This window comes from Tamandua tetradactyla, chromosome 24 (genome assembly GCF_023851605.1).
Source record: "Tamandua tetradactyla isolate mTamTet1 chromosome 24, mTamTet1.pri, whole genome shotgun sequence".
NCBI lineage: Eukaryota > Metazoa > Chordata > Mammalia > Pilosa > Myrmecophagidae > Tamandua > Tamandua tetradactyla.
The window spans coordinates 883,792-904,575 of record NC_135350.1 but is presented as its reverse complement, the minus strand read 5'-3'; the positions used below and the strand labels follow the sequence as shown (position 1 = coordinate 904,575).

The 20,784-nt window shown below is 39.2% G+C and overlaps 1 long non-coding RNA gene across 2 annotated transcripts in view; it reads right to left on the bottom strand.

The window, feature by feature from the left end:
- LOC143667982 (uncharacterized) overlaps nucleotides 1-20,784 on the bottom strand; it is a 55,591-nt gene that overhangs the window by 33,338 nt on the left and 1,469 nt on the right. The window contains exon 3 of one of the 2 annotated variants that reach the window (XR_013168214.1): nucleotides 13,658-13,977. The exons of the other annotated variant lie outside the window; for it this stretch is intronic. This is a non-coding gene — a long non-coding RNA (uncharacterized LOC143667982). Of the gene's footprint in view, nucleotides 1-13,657; nucleotides 13,978-20,784 lie in introns of those variants that run through there. 2 annotated transcript variants of the gene reach the window in all.

Below are 20,784 nucleotides of genomic sequence, written 5' to 3'. Positions count from 1 at the left end.
AACCTCAAATGAGAGCCTTTTTCAATGCTGCCGTTGTAGGCTCAAGCCCCAAACCAGAAGACTATGTCATTTACAAGGAGGCTCCCAAAGGTAATGCATGGTGGCATAGGAATGGGCATGAAGTCTAGGCAAATACTGTGATTCTGCCAGGGCAGCCCCACAGTAACTCTCTCTCCCATAATGTATGTATGGACTTCAGAGGCCTGAGTGGTGGAAAGGGCCTGAACAGGTATTTGGGGTGGGGAAGGAAGCCTGGTGGGCTTATAATGTTCACACGTAGATCATGGCTGACAGGGCAAGAAGGGAAGGACTCTGTGGAGTATGCCTTTTGCTTTTCCAGCCACAACCCTAATTCTTATCTTACATAATTTCTCCCTCAGAGACTTCTAACTTTATTTAAGATTAAGAGAATTCATGCCAATGGCCCACCTTCTGTAATTGCTTCAAGCTGTGAATGGGTTATAGGTCCTACTTGTGGGCATGTAGAAGTCTCTGGCTATGATATTGATGGTGGCTGATTAAGCATGGGGAACAGCAGTGTAACCTCTGGTGGGGAGATATTTGTTATGAAAGATTTCTTATCTGAAAGAAACAAACTTGGTGAGAAGTTTAAAAATGCAAGGGCTGAGACCAATAGCAAGAAGAAGACAGAAGTGAGAAAGCCTAGGAGAGGCCTTAGCTAAGTGAGACTGGGGCAGAGGGAAGAAAATGGCCATCCTTCAGGTCCAAGAGTGAATTCTAGCTGTGTGACTTGTTCCTGCTTAAGGGAATAAGAGGGTGGATGTGGTAAACTAAGGGGTAAGGGAATGAGGCTTAGAAGGGGCTTGATTGATCAGGCTATGGCTTTGACTACTGTGTCAGTCCAGTTATTTTCTTGAGAGATGTTAGAAATTTTTGATGGCCAGGGCAATGAATAATAGCTGTTTTTGTTGTCAAGAGCACAGCATTTTAGAGATTAATTCTTGGTGGGAGAAAGCCTCACTCTTTCTACACTGCTGTGTTAACATGCAGGACTAGGAAGGCATAACTCTTTTCCTCTTTCCTAGAGCTCAGGTGAGGGGAATTTATTTTCTTTTCTGAGCTAAAGTCCCTCAGGGCAGGGCTTTGGTCACTCAGCACCTTACTTTTACAAGGCAAGAATAAATTCTTTGCAATAGCGTTCCTTTAAGAGTGAGAAGACTTGTGTTCTGAAATAAAGGATGATAAGGTCAACAAACATTAATAAGGATATTGTTCTGATATGACAAAAATTTTTTATCCTCTATACAGAGCACACAGATGGTTAAGAAAAACTTTTTTAAAAGTAATTTTCATTAAGAGTAGTGTGACAGAGAGCAGCATTGACTATGACAGAATTCATTTTTATAAATTCTCTGTAACTTCTTGTAGTTGACAATGACTGAGAATTTACTTTTTCAAACTGTCCACATTCATCTAGTGCCTGTAGTCATCAATGGACTACAAAATTTACTTTTTGAAACCTACAAGATTTTTATATCCATCTGTAGCTTGTCATCTGTTAGAAAGAAAGCCATACCTAAAAGAGAGTAAGTGCTCAACTGGATTGTGGAGAAGAAAAGCATTTATTCATGATCTTGCAAGAATGGGTGCCTAGCAGAAAAATGTTGGCTGGTGTGCCAAGCAACTGAAAGCAGTAGTATATATTCCCTAAGCCTAATGCACAGGTCCCTCCCATTTCGGCACTGATTGGATACTCCAAAGTTACAGCCTATCCAGATAGTCTAACTAATTCAAATTTCCCACTAAAGATTCCTGCTTTTGGTTATGTGACCCTGGTCATTATTTAAACTTGTTTCTTACCTATTTTGTGCCAATTCTAGGCTTGCATCAGAGGCTCTATTCTCTCCTTACCTGCAAGACTGGTTTGAGCTGTCCTGCAGCCTTTTCCTGTGCCATCTTCCTCTTTCTTTTTGAACCCTTAGTTTTCACATTTTATTCTTTCTTCAAATTTGATAAGAGCATTTTCACACTCTTCATCACAGGGATCTTCCTCTTTAAGGGGGTAAAGATTGTTTTGCCTGTACTGAATAGGCATTTGCTTGGTTAAGGCAGCCTCAATGAGTCTCTGAACCCTCAGGCACATGAGATAATGCAGTACTCAAATGCTGTGAGTACCCCAGCTATGATGATTGATAGTGCCACCCCTTTACATTTCCCACATCAGTTTTCTAACCATCTCATGAGGGGGTTATCAATCCCTGGATTTTTCACCAATTCTTCAGATAAGGCCATTAGGCCCTGAAAGCTTTGGTGACAGTTCCATCTGGGGCTGTATTATTGGGGGTAAATGTACAACCACCCCCAATGTCTCTCTTTACAGCTAGCATCATGTCTAGGGCCAGCCTATTCTCCCATGTTATTTAGCTAGTAATATCCAACTGTTCTGCTGTTCCCCTAACTGCATCCTTGGTGTAATTGATAAATCTTTGCTGATTAATCTAACCCACATTTTTGTTGATGGTGACCCATCAGAAAAAGGATGACTCAAATCCTGTAGATATTCAATTCCTAGCTTTAAACTCACCCAGGATTCCCCTTGGCACCCCTATATGTGTAAAGAAAATCATTGAAGGAACCAGGTAAGCTTCCTTTCTTTCTGTTTCCTTGGGTTAGAAATTCCTCCTCTTTTCAAATGCCAGGTTGAATGGGATGGCCAGTTGGACCAGAGCACAGATCCCCTCCCACTCCTTAGGTAATACTGTTTGGAGGATGCTCTTTCCACAATACCACCATACCTTGCTGTATGGCTAAACTGGAAAATTTGCCAGTATTATTTTGTCACATTCCATACTTGGGTACATGAAGCCATGATTCCAAAGTCCTAGAGCCCTTTTCCCCACCTAGAAAGACAGGAAGAGTGGTTTCTGGACCGAGACAGGAAGATGGTATGGCCTTGACTTTTCTGCCCCTAACTGGAAGGAAAAGAGAGGTCAGCATACTACAATTTTCACCAGGGGTAGTATTCTGAAAAAGGAGTACCATGCATTTGAACTCCTTTCTGTGTTTCTCCATACCCATAGGAAAGTGCACGACAAGAGCACAAGCATAACAGTTGCTTTTGTCTCGACTCTGGAGGGTAGATTTAATCCATTCCACCCAGGCATTTGTATCTCTATACCTTGTCTCTATTTCTATGGTTTGCTTCAAATTTTCTGCCCTGACCACCCTGACAATTTTGGGATCATTCTGTACTGGGGAACTAATCTCCAGCTGGGTCTCCATAGATGCTATTGAAGAGTTAACTGGAGAGGGCATTGTTGGTGCCAAGGAGAGGACTTGTATCCTGAACCTTCCCAGAAGGTCCCTCCCAGTAATGTCTACCCCAATCCCATATATTCTATCAACTACTACTGCATCTCTGCTGCCACCCCTGCTGGATGTTTGCCTACATTTTTGATGGTTAACACCACTGCCTCTAGGTCTGTGAAGTTAATCCCATGTTCACAGTCCACCCTTGAAAGTGAGTAGTCCATCATTTATCATCTCAGAAGGGGTAAGGAGATGCTCTGCTGTAGTACCTCCTACTGGTTCTGGACACAAGTACTTGTTTTTGGTACTCAACTGCCATTGATTCATGAAGTCTCTGCAGTCTATTACTTGGCAAGCATCAAGCTGTACAGTTTGGAAGTCTAAGCCTTCAGTTACATACAGGGCTTATTGTGTCCCGAATTTGGAACATGATAGTATAATTATCTTCATTTTCAGATTGAGCTTTAAATCCCTCATCTATCTTCCTTGGTAAGATTCTCTGACCAGAGTCACTATTAACTATGTTAGATTAAAATACAGAATCTAACCCCCAAATCCAAAAACCCATTCTACCCTCCCAAATACTGTTTCCTTAACATAATTTTTAAAGGGTCTGAAGTTGGAGTTATTTCCTAGGAATCTGACTGCATTGTTGGATACTTATCATCTGGCTCAGGTACTGGTCCTTTCACTTGGGTGTAGTGAGTCCTGCTTTTCTGTGCCATCCATCTCAGTTGTCAACACAGCTTGATAGGACCCTTCCCAGGCCTGCTGGAGTTTGGACCCTTTTCATGATTTAATGAGAACCTAGTTGCTGGGTTGGTGTGGATGGACAACAAATTTAAGAGGTGGGGTCGGGGCCAGCAAGTGACAGTGCCTGATGAATGACAGAGTAGAGGATAAAACCAGTATATAATTCTTAAGGAAGAGGCCCTTTGCAAAATCAGCTACTGGATTGATCTGTCCTAAGGCAAAATCCTCCTCTGGGTCTGACCTATAAAACTCAGAACAAGTTGTTTGCAGCCAACATACAAACGAGGGACAGTCACAGGATACATATTCCCATTTCCATAGGGAGAAATTGGTAGGAGCACAGGGGCCACTAGACCCAAGCAGTCTCAAAAACCTACAGGGTAAAATCCATTAGATTTCAAAGTCTGAGAGTCATTTATCTTCAGGGCTTTAGAAAGTAGCAGTTCCATTCTTTCCAAGGGCCTATGCAGTGGCCCACCTCTCTTTGACTGCAACCTTGGGGGACACTGGGGACACCAACCCCCTCTCAGCTCCACCCTCTCCAAGCACTCAGCCCCACACCCAGACTCTCCACCACCCCCAGGGCATATGCCCAACCGTTCCCAATGGTAGCAGCCAGGCCACCCCAATCCCCCAAGGAAGGCACTCCACCCCCTCCAAGCTCTGAGGTGGCACAACTCCTCTGCCACAAGGAAGTGGAAGACCCACCCCGCACCCCTAGGACAAACCCACCCCATCCAAGTACCCAGGTGGGTCTGCTCCCCTGGCCTGAGGCCCCCTGACTCCAGATCCCAGCCTCCATAGTTCTGCCCCACAAACCATACTTCTCCAATGTGTTTCCCTCTCCATCCCCCTCAGTCCCGACTGGCAGTAGCTGTCTTTATTCAGATCCTGCAACACTCACTGGCTCTCCATGCAGTAGTCTCAGATCATGCCCATCAGCCAGTCTCATGGGTACTATTTGCTCACTTCCCAACAAGTTACTCTCAGCTTCTGAAATGTACAGCAGGGGGAATTATAACTTGGTTATCTTCCCAACAGATATTAGTAGGTCTGAAAATGTGGACTTTAAATACTTCACCTTTTACCCCCCAAACTGTGAGAGAGCTACTGGAGAATTTGATCCCCTTTGGGATGTGGTTCACAGAAGCTCGAGCTGCCCCAGTGTCTACCAAAAATGTAATTTCTTCCTGATATGAGCCCACCTTCAGATTTACCAAAGGCTCCCAGTGGGCTCTTGAGCTGAGGAGCCTCTCACCCTCTTAATCCTCAAAATTAATCAGGGGTATCACCCAATCTTCTTTCTTTAAACTCAGGAACTCCCTTTTGAAATGAGGTTTCCCTCAGTGATAATACCCTGCTGAGTCCTGTGCCCTCCTCACTCCTTTATCCCCTTTGGCCCAGACTGTTTCTCTATCTTGCCTCTGCCTGTCTCCTACCTGCTTTATCTCTAATCTCTCCTTGAGATTGTGATTGACTGTGCTCAATATGACTTTAGCCTGTTGCTTCTGCTTTTCCTTTTGCCTTCCCACAAACACTGTCTGAAACTCTCTCAATAACTCTCCTAGTGGTTTATCCATCTTTCCATCTATTTTCTGGATTTTTTTCTGAATGTCAGGCCAAGATCCCTTTATATCCTTAGGCCACAAGACTATCAGGGGCCATCCCTGAGTATTTCTTCACCTGATCCCTCAACCTTTGCAGGTAGGCAGAGGGAGTCTTGTCTAAGTTCATTCCTCAAAAACATAATACCCAACAAGATTTTGCTGGAAAAGATGCACAAAATATGTGGCTCAATGTCCAAGAGATTATTTAGGGTTCTTTGTTCCCAAGTGAAGTCTTCAGTTTAACCAAGAATCCATTGTGTCTCTTTTAATCATCCAGCCTATCCTTGCCTCAGCTATTTGCCCAAATAGAACAGAAAGCAGGCATCCTTCCTGCCACCTCAAATAATGCCAACATTATTGCCCAGAACTAGTTGGCAAGTCCTGTCAGAAGATAGTGTAATCCTCCTAGAGTCCAATTCCTGCACTCACACTTTCAAGACTGAACTCCTACAGGAAAATGCTCCCACATCAAGATAGTTTTATTCACTCATTTGCTTCATTCTTACCAGAGGTAAGTCTGCAACTTCTGCATTTGACAAATGGATTTATTATAGAGAAACCCCAACTCTGCATCAAGTGGTCACATACCACTTTGAAATAGTTCCATTAGACCAAAGAGACAAAACTAGAAAATATTAGAATATCAGTAATTCTGGGTAGCTTCTTCAAATCCCTTTTAAGGACTAAAAATTACTGGCTAATTTAAGCTTTTTCTTGAGCCACCTCAAAGACTTATTTAAGTTCTGAGATTTTGGTGCAGCCAATTTTGTCCCTTATATAATCAGGTCACTAAGATCCCTCATTTGTGCCCTATCTTCCTGATTATTATTCCAATTGGGATCTACACCAGAGAATTTCTCCTCTGCTGCCATCACCCCGTCTTGGCAGGTGCTGCCTCTCCCATTCTTTCATAGCTGCCCTCTTCAACATTCCCCTTTCCTCCCCCACAAACAGGACACTCAGGAGAGACATAAGTTTGGACCAGGTATATAACCAATTTCCCCTGGTCCAGTAGGCACCTCCTCAGAGAGAGCCAGCAGATCTATGCTCTTTCACCCCTTTTTCCCCTTCGGGAGCCCCCAGAAATGTAAAATTCCTTACACTGTTTCAGCTAGTTCCTCAATTGTTGGTGGGTTGTAACAGGTGAAGCAGTTGGCCCTGACTGCCTCTCCAGCTCCCTGGTGGTAATAAAGGTTAATTCCATTGGGCCTTCAGGAACCAACAGTCTCTATCCTGGGGGAGAAGGCTCAATAAATGGCCCCAGACTTTAGTTTCTAAAGATTTAGCCTCTGGTTCTGGGATTCTGACCTTTACAGGATAAAGAGGGGTCAGTCCCCCTTCCCTTTAGTCAACTCATGGCATAATCAGGCTCCTCTTTGGAGAAGGGCTTCTTTTCATTAATATAAAGTGTGAGGTCAGCACAAAGCTAATCCTCATCTTCCCTGTATTTTGGCCAGAATACATCAAGTGGCACAATGCTTCCTTTGCTCCAAATATAACAACAATATTACACCATTTCCTTTTTGTCCTTTCCCTTTGGTCTGATCTTTATCAGTCCAATGTTTCAACATTCTCCCTATGGACTATCCAGGGGAATGTTCCCAGGGGACTCTATAGGTACCCCTTTCCCTTTTTCCCTGCCCCCCCCCGACTTCTTGTATTACTCTTTCTGAGTCTTGCCTGGGTTTCTTTCTTTCAGCACCATTTCAGCACCATTTCTGACTCTGGCCCTCTCCCTCACAGGAGAAGGGAGCCATGGACTGGGACTCCGCTCTTGCTTAACCAACTCCAGGCTCATCAGAATTCTTCCTGGCCACTGAGGCAATCAATACTTAATAGTCTTTTTCTTACCTTGGTCCGTGCACAGAGTTGCCTGGTCACTGTGAGGCAGATTTTCCCTTCCCCTTTTCTCCTTCAGTCAGCGTATCCAAGCATCTGGTCTTATGTCCATCTGGCTGTCAGAAGTGGGTCCCTAATGGTGGGTGGAGTCTGGGACAGCTCAATCAGTGGAGCACACCTTCCCTTCACCCTCCCTAGGGGTCCTCCTCCAAAGCCTCAGATCCTAGATGAGCCCCCAAAGTTGTTAGAAAGAAAGCCATACCTAAAAGAGAATAAATGCTCACACAGTTGTGAAGAAAAGAATTTATTCATGATCTTGAAAGAATGCGTACCCAGCAGAAAAATGGTGGCTGGCATGCTGTGCAACCAAAAACAGTAGTATGTATTCCCTAAGCCTAACATGCACGTCCCTCTCCTGTTTCTGCAATAATCGGATACTTCAGAGGTTACAGCCTATTTGGATGGTCTAATTCAAATTTCCCAATGAATGTTTATGCTTTTGATTATGCTTTACATTTTAGTGACCCTGGCTGTTACTTATTTAAACTTGTTTCTACTTACTTGGCACTAATTCTAGGCTTACATCACAGGCTCCCTTCTTTCCCTACCTGCAAGACCAGTTTGAACTGTCCTGCAGCCCTTTCCTGCACCATCTTGTGTGAAAGCTAAACTTAACTTTATTTCTACATGGCCAGTAATGACTACAAAATTTGCTTTCTTAATCTTTCTGCAATTTTGTGTATCTGTTCAGTCAGCAGTGGCTACAACAAACAAAATTCACTTTTATATTAGATTATGTTAGTTTAAAAAGTTAACATATTGCAACACTGTACTCTGAGACAGCTGGAGGACAGTAAGATCTACTGCTAAGGCATTTTTAAAGATATGAGGATTATTTTGAAACCCTTGGGGAAGCACTGTACAAGTTAAGTATGGTAGGAATCTTATTTTTAAGAGCCTCCTATTTAAGAACAATTAGGTACTGAGTTAGGATGAAGAGGGACTGAAAACTTGCATAGAGTCAGGGATTACTCATGGGTGAGCCCTAGGATTACATGTTAAAGATTTCCTTTGGGATGTAAGAGGCCTCAATTTAGTAGGGACATCAGAGGAAATAATGGGTAAACATTAGTTAGGTTTACTAATCTTAAAGTGGCCTCAGGGATTGAATAGAATCCTTCCTTAGAAAGGGGATGGGGCATTTGGGGACAATGAGAAATTGAAGGGATACCAGAATTTCCCTAAGCTTACAAAGGAGAGGGTTTAGTGAAGGTTTTAGCTTGGCTTTACCATCAACTCTGATAACTAGGCAAGTCTGAGTGGAGGCAGGCCTAGAGTGATAGTTCAGAACAGAGGAAGTGGCTCTATTATTTAATTAAGAAATAACTTTACCTACTATGTTGAGTGTCACCTGAGGCTCGTCTAGGTTGATGGTCAGATGTGAAGCTAGTAGAGCCATAGCAGCTTCAGGCACCATCAGTTTTCTTCACTTACCATGAGCAGGGCTTTGCTAGGCACTGGGTTCTTAAAGGATTCCATAAGAGACAATGAGCTAAAGCTTAATGGGTTATTGAGAGAGAGAGAAACAGATGGAGAGCAAAGGGAGAGGAGGCAGATGGGAGCCAGCAAAATCTGCTAGAAAAAAGGAAAGGAAAAATGGCTCCAACTTTCTTTCTGACAGCTTGTGGTTTAAATGAAAAAACATGCCAAGAGGGGTGGGGATGATGTGTGGCTACAGGCATCACCAGGAAATATCAGCCTGGTGCAGATCATGACTTCATGCTCATGGTTATCTGGTCTGGCCTCTGGCAGGTGGGGTATCAGCATGTTCATGCTCATCTATCTTGCCAGCACATCAGGTCCTGTCCGAGGAGCTGCTGAGAGAAAGAAACCGAAGGGGCCCCCATGCCATAGAATCCATTTTGTATGTTGTTTTATTTTCTGAGACCTGACATTCCTGTCTTTTTATTTTAATAAAATTGACTGGAGTCGTGTTAGGTTTGGGGGGATGCCTTAGTTCAACTTGAAGCTATTTCTGGAGGGAGCAGGGACATTGTGTCCTCTTTTTGGTTACTTCCTGCTGTTAAAGGGGTGGAGTTGGGGAAGGAAAAATTGCTTTGAGTCAGGTGGAGGCATCATTAATTGGGCTTCTACAGGAGCAGGTTTTAAATTTTTGTTGTAGCAGGAGTATGTTTTCAGAATTTTGCTGGTTGGTCACGGCTGCTATTAACCTGTGAACAAGCTTAGATAGACATTGTGAGAGTCGGGGATTTAGGAGGAAAATTAATAGGAGGATAATTAAGGAGGAGTGAGTTATTAATAAGATCTAAGGGGCAAAGGGATGAGTTGATGAAATAAGTTGTTATTTTGAGAGAGTTCAGCACTTTCAGGTTTCAGAGCTCCTTTGGTACTGGAACAATTTGGAAGTTTTAAGTTTCTGAAAAACAAACAATAAGTAAAATTTTATAGAGCATTAGATTTTTTTAGGGTTTTTAGGAACATTGGTTGGGATTTGCCGTATTGTGGCAGTTGTTATATCTGGCTGAAGTTTGCATAAGAGTAACCTTAGAATAACCTCTTGACTCAATTTGAAATCTCTTACCCATTGAAACTCTATTTCTTTTCCCCCTTTTGGTCAATTCATCCATATTAGGGCCAGGCTTAATTTTGGAGCTTCTGTTTCACAGTGCCAGAGCCAGCCATATTCTGCAATGCCAGTGTCAGTCATATTTCATACTGCCAGTGCCAGGTTTATATTCCTGGAAATTATGTCCCACATCGGGAGAAATATGTTATTTAACAGATAAAATGTACGTATTTAACTTTTCTTTTAAAGTTGAGCACATATATTTTTAGAGGAGTATTAGAGTAAAGCATTGAAATGACCAGTTTGGCTGTTTTTATAGTCTGTAGCCTTTTTGAAATAATTAAAACCATACCATTGCTTAACATCTCATAGGTATTAGGATATAACACTGATAGTGAGAATATTGTTAAATTTTTAGGAATTTATACAATGTTCAAATATATGAATATTTTACTTATTTAAATTTAATTAGTAGCAAAATAAGAAATTCTTTTTAACCATTGTAATATGCCTTAAATAGTTCTTATGCAATAGGTTATTTTAGTCCTTAGCACCTTATTTATACAAGATGAAAGAACAAATTATTCGTAACAGTTTTTCCTAACAATGAGAAGGCTTGTTTTCTGAAATAAAGGACAATGCCAGCATAAACATTAATAAGGATATTATTTTGATGTAAAATATTTTAGACATGATATTTGGATGATTAAGAAAAATTTTTTTTCAAAATACTTTATATTAAGAGTATACCAACAATTCATGTCAATAGAACACAGAGAAAACATAACCCTAGTTTTGTATGAATATTCAGCATAACACAAAGGCTTTCCTTTTTTTTTTTTGAAATATATGATAAACAGACCTATTAAATTTTGGTTAGTACTGAATATGACAGACAGAATTCACTTTTATAACTCTTTTATAACTCATTACAATTATTCTATGATAGAATTCATTTTTATAAACTTCTTCTTTAAAACTTTTTACAATCATTCAGAACTTATAATTTAAAATGGCTATAACAAATAAAATTTATGTCCTCCAACTTTTCATTACTTTTTTTTTTTTATCCATTCAGGTCTTGTAGTTTACAATGCCTATAACAAACAAAATCCATTTAAAAAAACTTTCTATTACCTTTTGTATTTATTTCACTTGTAGTTTTTATTTAAACAGCATACAATTAGAAATAACATTTATAAAGCTTTTGAACCTGTATACTTCCTTTCAATAACAGTATTTCTGCAGGGAAGAAGAGCCAGAGATCTATAAAATAATGCAGGAAGGGAAGAAATTTATGTTTGGGTTTAGAACGTGGCCAGGAATTTATATACTTTATACTTAGAACACATAAATGATTATTTTATAGTAGATAAGTTATTTTTTGTTTAATTTAGCAAAAAACTTAAATTTTTTCTTAACAGTATTTTTACTTGCTAAACAATGCCAGGAATGTGTTAATTTACAGAAATAAGTTATGGTTTTTAAAAACTAGTTTAGAGTTCTATTTGTTTAAATGCTACTTTTTTATCCAAAGGTTTTTACATGTCATCTTTATGAGGACTTTTTAGGTTATTTTTTATTTCTCTGCTTTTTAAATTTTTTCAGCATTTTTATTCTTTTGTTACCACTGTTCTTTATAAAACCTTAATAGGTGTATATTTTAACTAGAATATAAACCCTTAGAAGCTAAGATTTATGTCTTTTTATTCATGACAGACTGGTATTAATAAAGTTGTTATAACTCTAAAGTTTTATACATATTGAGGTAACAAATAGCTAAGAAAAGTTAAATTTCTTTAGAATTCAGGTAATTAAGGTTATAAAAAATCCATTTATATTTCTATTAAACTTAAGTGATTTTTTAAGGAGACCATACCTAGGCAGGATAAAATTACATTTGTTTAATTTAAAAATTCATCATTCAGTTCCTTTTGTTGTTTTTATAAAATTTCAAAATTATGAAGAACTTTAAAAGTATATTGATTACTAAGTTCCAGGAAATATACTGGGGCTTCTTGAATTTGTCCGCAGTTTAAATGCAGGAAAACTTTTTAATTGGTTGTACAGACAGAAAGATATTAGGCTTAGAGCTTCATTAAGAATTTTCTTATTAATTTGCTGTTACTATCCAGAAGTATGAGACTATGCATTGAAAATGCATACAGACATAAATAGGAAACTTATTATTTGAAAAGAAAAAAAACAGAAATATTTGAGAGGGATAAATAAAGGATTGAATGTCATTTCATTCCATCTTCATTTTTTTTCATAAAAATGGGATGAAATAACACATTTAATTTTTTACTTATAGTATTTTCATTTTAAATTATAGTGAGGTTAGATTATGTTATAGAAATAAAACTTTTATAGACTCATAGCTAAAATGCTTTTCAATTTTAATACAACCTAAAAGTTCCCCTTTAAAAATAATTTTTGTAATTATTAGCCAGTTATAGAGATCTGACTTATATAAATGTGGGAATATACCAATTAATAATTAGACTGAACACATTAGCTTACAAACAGCCATTAAATATTTAACATACCAAATATATTAGTTAACAATTAAGCAGACATGAAACACTTGTGTGACAGAATAGCACAAGGAATAAAGTTAAGATTGGGGGGAGGAAATTTCAGACCATTTGTTAATCGAGAGTGCCAAGTTGTGGGGCATCACTTTGCTGTTTTAAAGGTATTGTGGCCAAGCCGAATTGCAAAGAAAAATATGTTTTTTTCTGGTTTTATTTTCTTTTTCTTAGTTGGAGTTTACTGAGAGTGGTTTTAGGAATTGATAGGGCATTGCCCACGATTGCTAGAGTAGACGCCATGTAAAAGTGGGTCAGGGCACTGTGTTTAAGCAGGCCAAAGTAAACGCTGCGTTAAAGCAGGTACACACCACACCAGGTTGGGGTACCACCTGGAAACTGCTTTAATGCAAAGCAGACACTGCATTAAAGCAGTTTGGGGTACCTTAGAGGCACCGAAGTAAATGTCGGGTTGGGGTGCCTCTGGGATATCGAGATGGGGCACTCTAAGTGTGGCTGACCACTCAGATAGATCCATGTCCTTCATAACAATAAAATAGGCACCCCCAGGTTGTCACTGGAGACCAGGAGTGTGTATGCAGTAATTCACTTAAGGTATCCCCCAAGCTGTTTTGACTGCTGCACCGGGAAAAATGCTCCCTGAGTGTTACACTCCCTGAGGGTCATGCTCCCTGAACATGGAAGTTTTGACTGAGTACTCAGATTTTGTAAGCACTACGGTTGCACCACTTTAACATGATCCTAAATGCTGCACTGAGGCAGGTTGGGGTGTCCCTGGGACACCAAACTAAACTCTTCAGGGAGGATGTGGCAGAATTAGTGGCTGTGAGCTGGTGTCATGTTAAGATGATCTGAGCCAGAGACTCAAGCCATCAATCACTTGGAAACCATAATGACCATGCCGGTTCCTGGATGGAGTGACTGGAAGGTAGCTCCCATAGCCCGGAGGGGCCAGGAAGCTAAGCCTTTAGTCAAACCTCTGTTCTGGGTTTTCAGTGCCGTTTATGTTAGGCACAAGGTCATTAAAGGATTCAACATGAGACAGTGAATTAAAGCTTAACGGGTTTATTGAGAGAGAAAAAGATTGAATGCAAAGGGAGAGCAGGCAGGTGGGAGCCAGTGAAACATGCTAGCAAAAAGGGAAGGAAAAATGGCTCCAATTTTCTTTCTGACAGCTTGTGGTTTTAAATGAAAAAACATGCCAAGAGGGGTGGGGGTGACATGTGGCTGCAGTCACAACCAGGAGATATCAGGCTAGTGCAGATCATGACTTCATGCTAGCAGCTCTCTGGTCTGGCATCTGGCAGGTGAGGTGTCAGTATATTCATGCTCATCCATTTTGCCAGCACATCAGGTCCTGTCAGAGGAGCTGCTGAGGGAGAGAAACTGATGGGTCCCCCCCATGCCACAGAATCCATTTTGTAGGTTAAGTTTTATTTTCTGAGACCTGACAGGCTTGAGGGTTGATTTTTGAACTCTCAAATAAATTCCATTGATCAACATGTCTATATTTATGCCAATACCATGCTATTTTGACCACTTTGGATTTATGGTATGCTTTAAAGTCCAGAAGCATGAGTCTGCCATTTCGTTCTTCTTTTTCAAGATGTTTTTGGCTATTCAAGGCCTCTTACCCTTCCAAATAAATTTGATAATTAGCTCTTCCATTTCAGCAAATAGACTGTTAGAATTCTGATTGATATTTCATTGAATCTGTAAATAATTTTTTTTTTTTTTTTACATGGGCAGGCACCGGAAATCGAACCCGGGTCCTTGGGCATGGCAGGCAAGCACTCTTACCTGCTGAGCCACCGTGGCCCCAATTGATTCTTAACAATGTTTAGCCTTCCAATCCATGAACATAGGAATGTCCTTCCATTTATTCAGGTCTTTGATTTCTTTTTCATAGTTTTCATTGTACAAGTCCTTTACATCTCTGGATAAGTTTATGCCTAGATATTTGATAATTTTAGTTGCTATTGTAAATGGAATTTTTTTCTTGATTACTTCCTCAGATAGCTCATCAATAATATATAAAAACATTTTTGGTTTTTGAGTATTGATATAGTATCCCACCACTTTGCTGAACTCATTTATTATTTATTAGCTTTGCCATGATTATTTTGGGACTTTCTAAATATAGTGTCATGTAATTTGCAAATACTGAAAAGTTTACTTCTTTCTTTCTGGTTTGGATGCCCTTTATTTATTTTTCTTCCTAACTGCTCTACCTAGAACATCTAACACAATGTTGAATAGCAGTAGTGAGCATCATTTTTCCCCCTATCTTAGAGAAAACTTCCATCTCTCACCATTGAGTATGATGTTAGCTGAGGGTTTAATATATGCCCTTCATTAGTTGAGGAAGTTTCCTTTGATTCTTGCCTTTCCAAGTGTTTTTATCAAGAAAAGTTGCTGGATTTTATCAAATGCCTTTTCTGTATCAATTGAGATGATCATGTGTTTTTTCTTTTTCAGTTTGTTAATGTGTTATATCACATTAACTGATTTTCTTGTGTCAAACAACCCTTGTATATCTGGGATAAAACCCACTTGGTCATGGTGTCTAATTCTTTCAGTGTGATGCTGGGTTTAATTTGCAAGTATATTGTGAGGACTTTTGCATCTTTATTCATTAGAAAAATTGCTCTATAGTGTTTTCATTTCTTGTAGTATCTTTGTCTGGTTTGTGTACTAAGTTCATGTTGGCTTCACAGAATGCTAGTTAGTGTTCCCTCTTTAATTTTTTTGGAAGAGTTTATGATTTGTATTAATTCTTCTTGGAGTGTATGATAAATTTTAACTGTGTAGCCATCTGGTCCTGGGATTTTCTTTGTTGGTAGGTTTTGATGACTGAGCAATCACTTTACTGGTGATTGGTTTGATGGAGTCTTATATTTCTTCTTGAAACAGTGTAGGTTGTTCATTTGTTTCTAGGACACTGTCCATTTCATCTAAGTTTATTAATTTGTTGACATACAATTGTTCACTGAATCACTTATGATCTTTTTTTATTTCTTGGGTTCTATGGTAATGACCCCTCCTCACTTCTGATTTGATTTATTTGCATCTTTTCTCTTTTTGTCTTTGATAGTCTAGCTAAAGGTTTGTCAATTTTATTGATCTTCTTAAAGAACCAACTTTTGGGTTTACTGATTTTTCCATATTTTTTCCCTATTTTATTAATTTCTTCTCTACTCTTTATTTCTTTCCTTCTGCTTACTTTGGGATCAGTTCCCTTTTCTTTCTCTCATGTCTTTGATTTTAGTTCTGTCTTCCTCCATAATGCAGCCTTTGCTGCATCCCATAAGTTTTTATATGTTGTGTTCTTATTTTCATTCATCTCAAGATATTACTGAAAACTGCATTGAAAGATGCAGACACACAACAAATTTCTAAGGAAGGAGGGCCATGAAATCCTAAAGGTGAACCAAAATGTGCAGGAAATCATGTTTCAGGGAATAAAGCCCTAGAATTCACTACACTGCCATTAAGCTACATATGTTCTAGGGTGGAGAAACCTCCTCCTAGCTGGAGAGCTGTGGTCACAGTGAATTCTTCTGATAATGCAGAACATACAATACTTGTGAACTACTGGACAGCCTAAAATATTTGTTGAAAAAGAAATCTCCCTAGTCAGATTAGTTATGATGTCCTTTTTTTATTTCTCCATAACCTTTCTGTGCCCTTTTAGTGGGAAACTGGGAAAGTGATCTCTTCTTGCAAGGGGCTCATTCATATGCTGCTTCTGTGAACCAGTCTAACTGTTCCATTTGTGGCAAGTTGCCTATCTCTAGTGTCTCTAAATTGCCATAGTGGATATCCCCCTAACAGGGGACAAACTAGATAGCCTTCAGATCATTAACAATGGAGATTCAAGAGAAATATAGTGTGTTAAGCCCCAATAACATACCAAAGACAATCTTGTTACTGGCTAGTAAACTTAACCCAGCTAGAATATAATTTTGTTTTTTCTGCCAAAATCACCAGGGAAATGGTGTTATGTTAATTCTACCAGTTAGATAGAAAAGAAAATAATTTTCTGTAAGAATAAAATTAGACATGTTCAACTCTAGGTTAAAAATAGTTTAGCTTATCCCAGGATATAGGAGACTGAGCCATAATGCTCCACATTTGGGGGGAACAGAAAAAGTCATTCCCTGTTACACATCCCTTCCTTAATATACAAAACCATCACTTCTTTAGTGCATGAGTGGCATAGAACTGTTTGGAATCTGAGACCTGAAATACACTGTCATCCCTAATGGAACCCAATAAATCTGATTATCATGAAGCTTCAATATTTGTCCTACTATAAGAGTTAAAAATGTAATTATCACAGTAAATGCATTAAATAGCAGCTATTATGATATAATCTAGTAAATGCAAAAATGGCCTTAATACTCAAAACAGTATTACAAAATACAATGACCCTATATATCCTCACTGCCTCACAAGGTGGAACATATGCCATGACAAAATAGAATGTTGCACCTATATTACTGATGAATCTGGTAACATGTTTTCTCTCCCAGATCAACTAAAATGATCAAGTTCAGGCTGTGACTATCCCCATTAATAATTTGAATTTCTCTTCAGCTGGCTACCTTCAGGAATAAGGTCATGGTATTACCAGAAAGGTGGTAGATTCTTTTGCCTGATGTGCCCAAATGACCAATTCCTGATATGCTGGGGTTTCAAAGAGAGAAAAAGTTTATTACTCAATGTGTAACAGGAGATGAGATGGCATATCAGCCCTAAATCTGTCTCCCTGAACTGCAATAATTGATAGTTTTATAGAATTAAAAGATGGGCAGGATAGTGAGCACAGTGGTACCATATGATGTAATTAGAGGTAATCGAATTATTAAGCAGGAACAGATTGACTACATGCTTAATCACAGAATGTATGTAAGAAAATGGCGGCCTTAACATGATGATAGGTGTGATTCTTGTTATTATAATGAGGTATAGGTGATTGTAGGTTAAAGTTTAAGCTGCAGTGCTTGTCAGGCCCATTTTGGTTAAATCTGGTCTCAATTATCAAGATAACTTTCGATTGGGGGTGTTTAGTTCTGGGCTGACCCAAGACCCCTCATTAATAAATATTAGGGGCTATTTTTAGTGATTACAGGCTCTAAATTTGAAAAAATGAGTAAATGGGCACAAAAGAAGGTTAGAAGATTTATTTTTATATTCACAGGGGCATAAGATAAAGGCTATACAATCATTATCAGAGATCAAGGATAATCTCTGGATTATAATTATAATCAGATGGATTATAATTTAGAGATTTTAGTTATTTTCCTTTCTATACTCCAATATTCCAGGAAGCAAAAAGGAACATCTATATAATGATTCAGTAATCAAAGCCATCCCTTATATCCTAATTCCTCAGTTATAATGGCCATAGACCCTTCTTCAAACAGTGCTTATAATCTTCCTGGGTATTGTACCTACTCTTGTTCTAGTCAAATGCCTTTTGCCCCTATGTATTCAAATTTTAATTTAAACATGTATGAAACCATTTTCATCTTCCAGAATTCATGTCAAGAACTATCAATTATCCCTTGAAGGAAATCTACAATATTTGTAAGTTATGAGTCAGAAATTTCACCAATGACCCCCTAACTACATCCCAATCCAGACTGAAGCAGCCAGAACGGATAATGACTATTAGAAAGAATGACATACTTGGAAGAGAATAAATGCTCACCCGATTGTGGAGAAGAAAAGAATTTATTCATGATCTTGCAATGGGCAGCTACCTGAAAAATGGTGTCCCATATGCTGAGCAACTGAAAGCAGTGATATTTATCTAACCCCTGAGTCCCTCCCCTATTTCTCTGCTGATTGGATACTCCAAAGGTTACAGACTATCCTGAAAATCAAAATAATTTGAACTTGCTCCCAAAGGTTCCCCTTTTGATTATGTTTTACAATTTTAATGACCCTGGCCATTAAGGATTTGTTGCCAGTTCTAAGCTTGTGTCAGAGGCCCTCCACTTCCCTGCTTGCATCATCTTGTGAAAGCTAAACTTAGCTTGATTCTTACAAATGTCTTCTCTTTTATTTTTCAGACCTTTAGTTTTTACATTTTAGTCTTTCTTCAAACTTGATAAGAGCCTTTTTACACTTTTATTATAGGGATCAAGGAGATTCTTTATCTCTGAACTAACTCTTAGGCACATGGGATAATGCAGCACCTAAGTGCTGAGAGTACCACATCTATGATGGTTAGAGAAGTTAGCATGGACAGTGCCACTCTTTTCAATTCCCCAAACCAGTTTTCTAACCATTTCACATGAGGGGGTCATCAATGCCTGAATTTTTCACCAATTCTGCAGATAAGGCCCTCAGACCTCATAAAACTTTACTGACTGTTCCATTTGGGGCTGTATTATTGGGAATAAACATAAAACAACTACCCCCAACTGTAATACAAATGCTCCCTTTTCGGCTAACATCATGTCTAGGGTTATCCTATTCTCCCAGGTCATTTGGCTAGTAGCATCCAACTGTTCTGCTATTTCCTCAATTGTATCCTTGGTGTACTCAAATCCTGCAGTTTTGTTTTTTGGTTTTTAGCCTTAAACTCATCTGGCATTTCCCTTGGCACCCCTATACTGTTTAAATCCCTTGATGCTGAGTTCTAGCTCATTCACACCCCTGGGAGTCATGTCCCACATGGGGAATTTGCTTGTTGTTTTGGCTGAGAGAGACCACATCTGAGCAACAGAAGAGGTTCTCTTGGGGGTGACTCTTAGGCCTAATTTAAAGTAGGCTTAGCCTATCCTTTGTGGGGTTAAGTTTCATATGAACAAACCCCAAGATTGGTGGCTCACTCTATTGCTTTGGTTGTCCACACTGCTTGTGAGAATATCAAGAATTCTTCACTTGGGGAAGTTGAATTTTCCCCCTTTTTCACCATTCCCCCGAGGGGACTTTGCAAATACTTTTTTATTTACTGTTCAAATCACTCTGTGATTTATAAGGGCATCACTCTGGACAAACCTACAAAATCTCATGCCCTACTCAAGGTTCCAAGTACTATGGCGTTTGATTAAGTTGTCCACATAAGTTATACTAGGAAATGCATTAGTCAAAATAAAAATTTTGTACCAAATAAACATTTTTTGTTTTAGCCTCACACATAAGTTAAAGTTTTAAAATATTAATTACCATCTATTTTCAACACCCTGCAGTAATGACATTCCTTTGTTCTTCCTCATGCAAAAACATTTTTAAATTTGTATATTTAAGTCATTATCATTATACACTTTAGGCATTCCTAGATTATACCATCTCAGTCTTTATCGTCTATCTTTCCTTCTGATTTCACTTGTGAGTGGCTTTTTTTTTAAACAGATGCTACAACACTCTCACTGCCCTTTTATGTAGTAGTTTTGGGTCATACCCATTAGCCACTCCCATGGGTAACAAGTCCTTTCCTAACAAACTACTCCCAGCTTCTGGAATGTATAGCAGGGGTCTTATAATTTGGTTATCTTCCCAATAAATATCACTAGATTTGAAAATGGGGACTTTCAATCCTTCCCCTTTTACTCCTGAAACTATAAGGGAGTTACCGAGAATTCAATTCCCTTTGTGATATGGGTCTGCCCTAGTGTCCACGAAAGATGTAATTTCTCCCTGATATGGGCCCATCTTTAGATTTATCAAAGGCTCCTGATGGGCTCTTGAGATGAGAAGGCTTTAATCTCCCTAATTTTTAAAATTAGGTGTACCCCCCTAACCTTCTTTCTTTACATTCAGGCATTCCCTTTTGAAATGACCAGGTTTTGCACAGTGATAACACCCTGCTGAGTCTCCTGCCCCCCTCCTTTATCCCCTCTGTCCCACACTTTCTCTATTTTGCCTCTGCTTGTCTCCTCCTTGTTTTATCTCTAATCCTTTCTTGACCATGTGATCGATCATGGTCAACATGATTTTAACTTGTTGTTTTGCTTTCCTTTTCCCATCTCACAACTCACTATCGCCAATGGCATGGCAGGGGAAGCTTTTCAGCTAACTGAATTAGTTTCTGCCCTTGGTGGGCAGCCTGGGGAACACCCAGCCAGTGTTTGCACACTGTGTTTGTCCTTGGGCCGCAGGACTATCAGAGTCTGTCCTTGAATATTTCCTTACTTGGTCCCTCAATGTTTGCAGGTAAGCA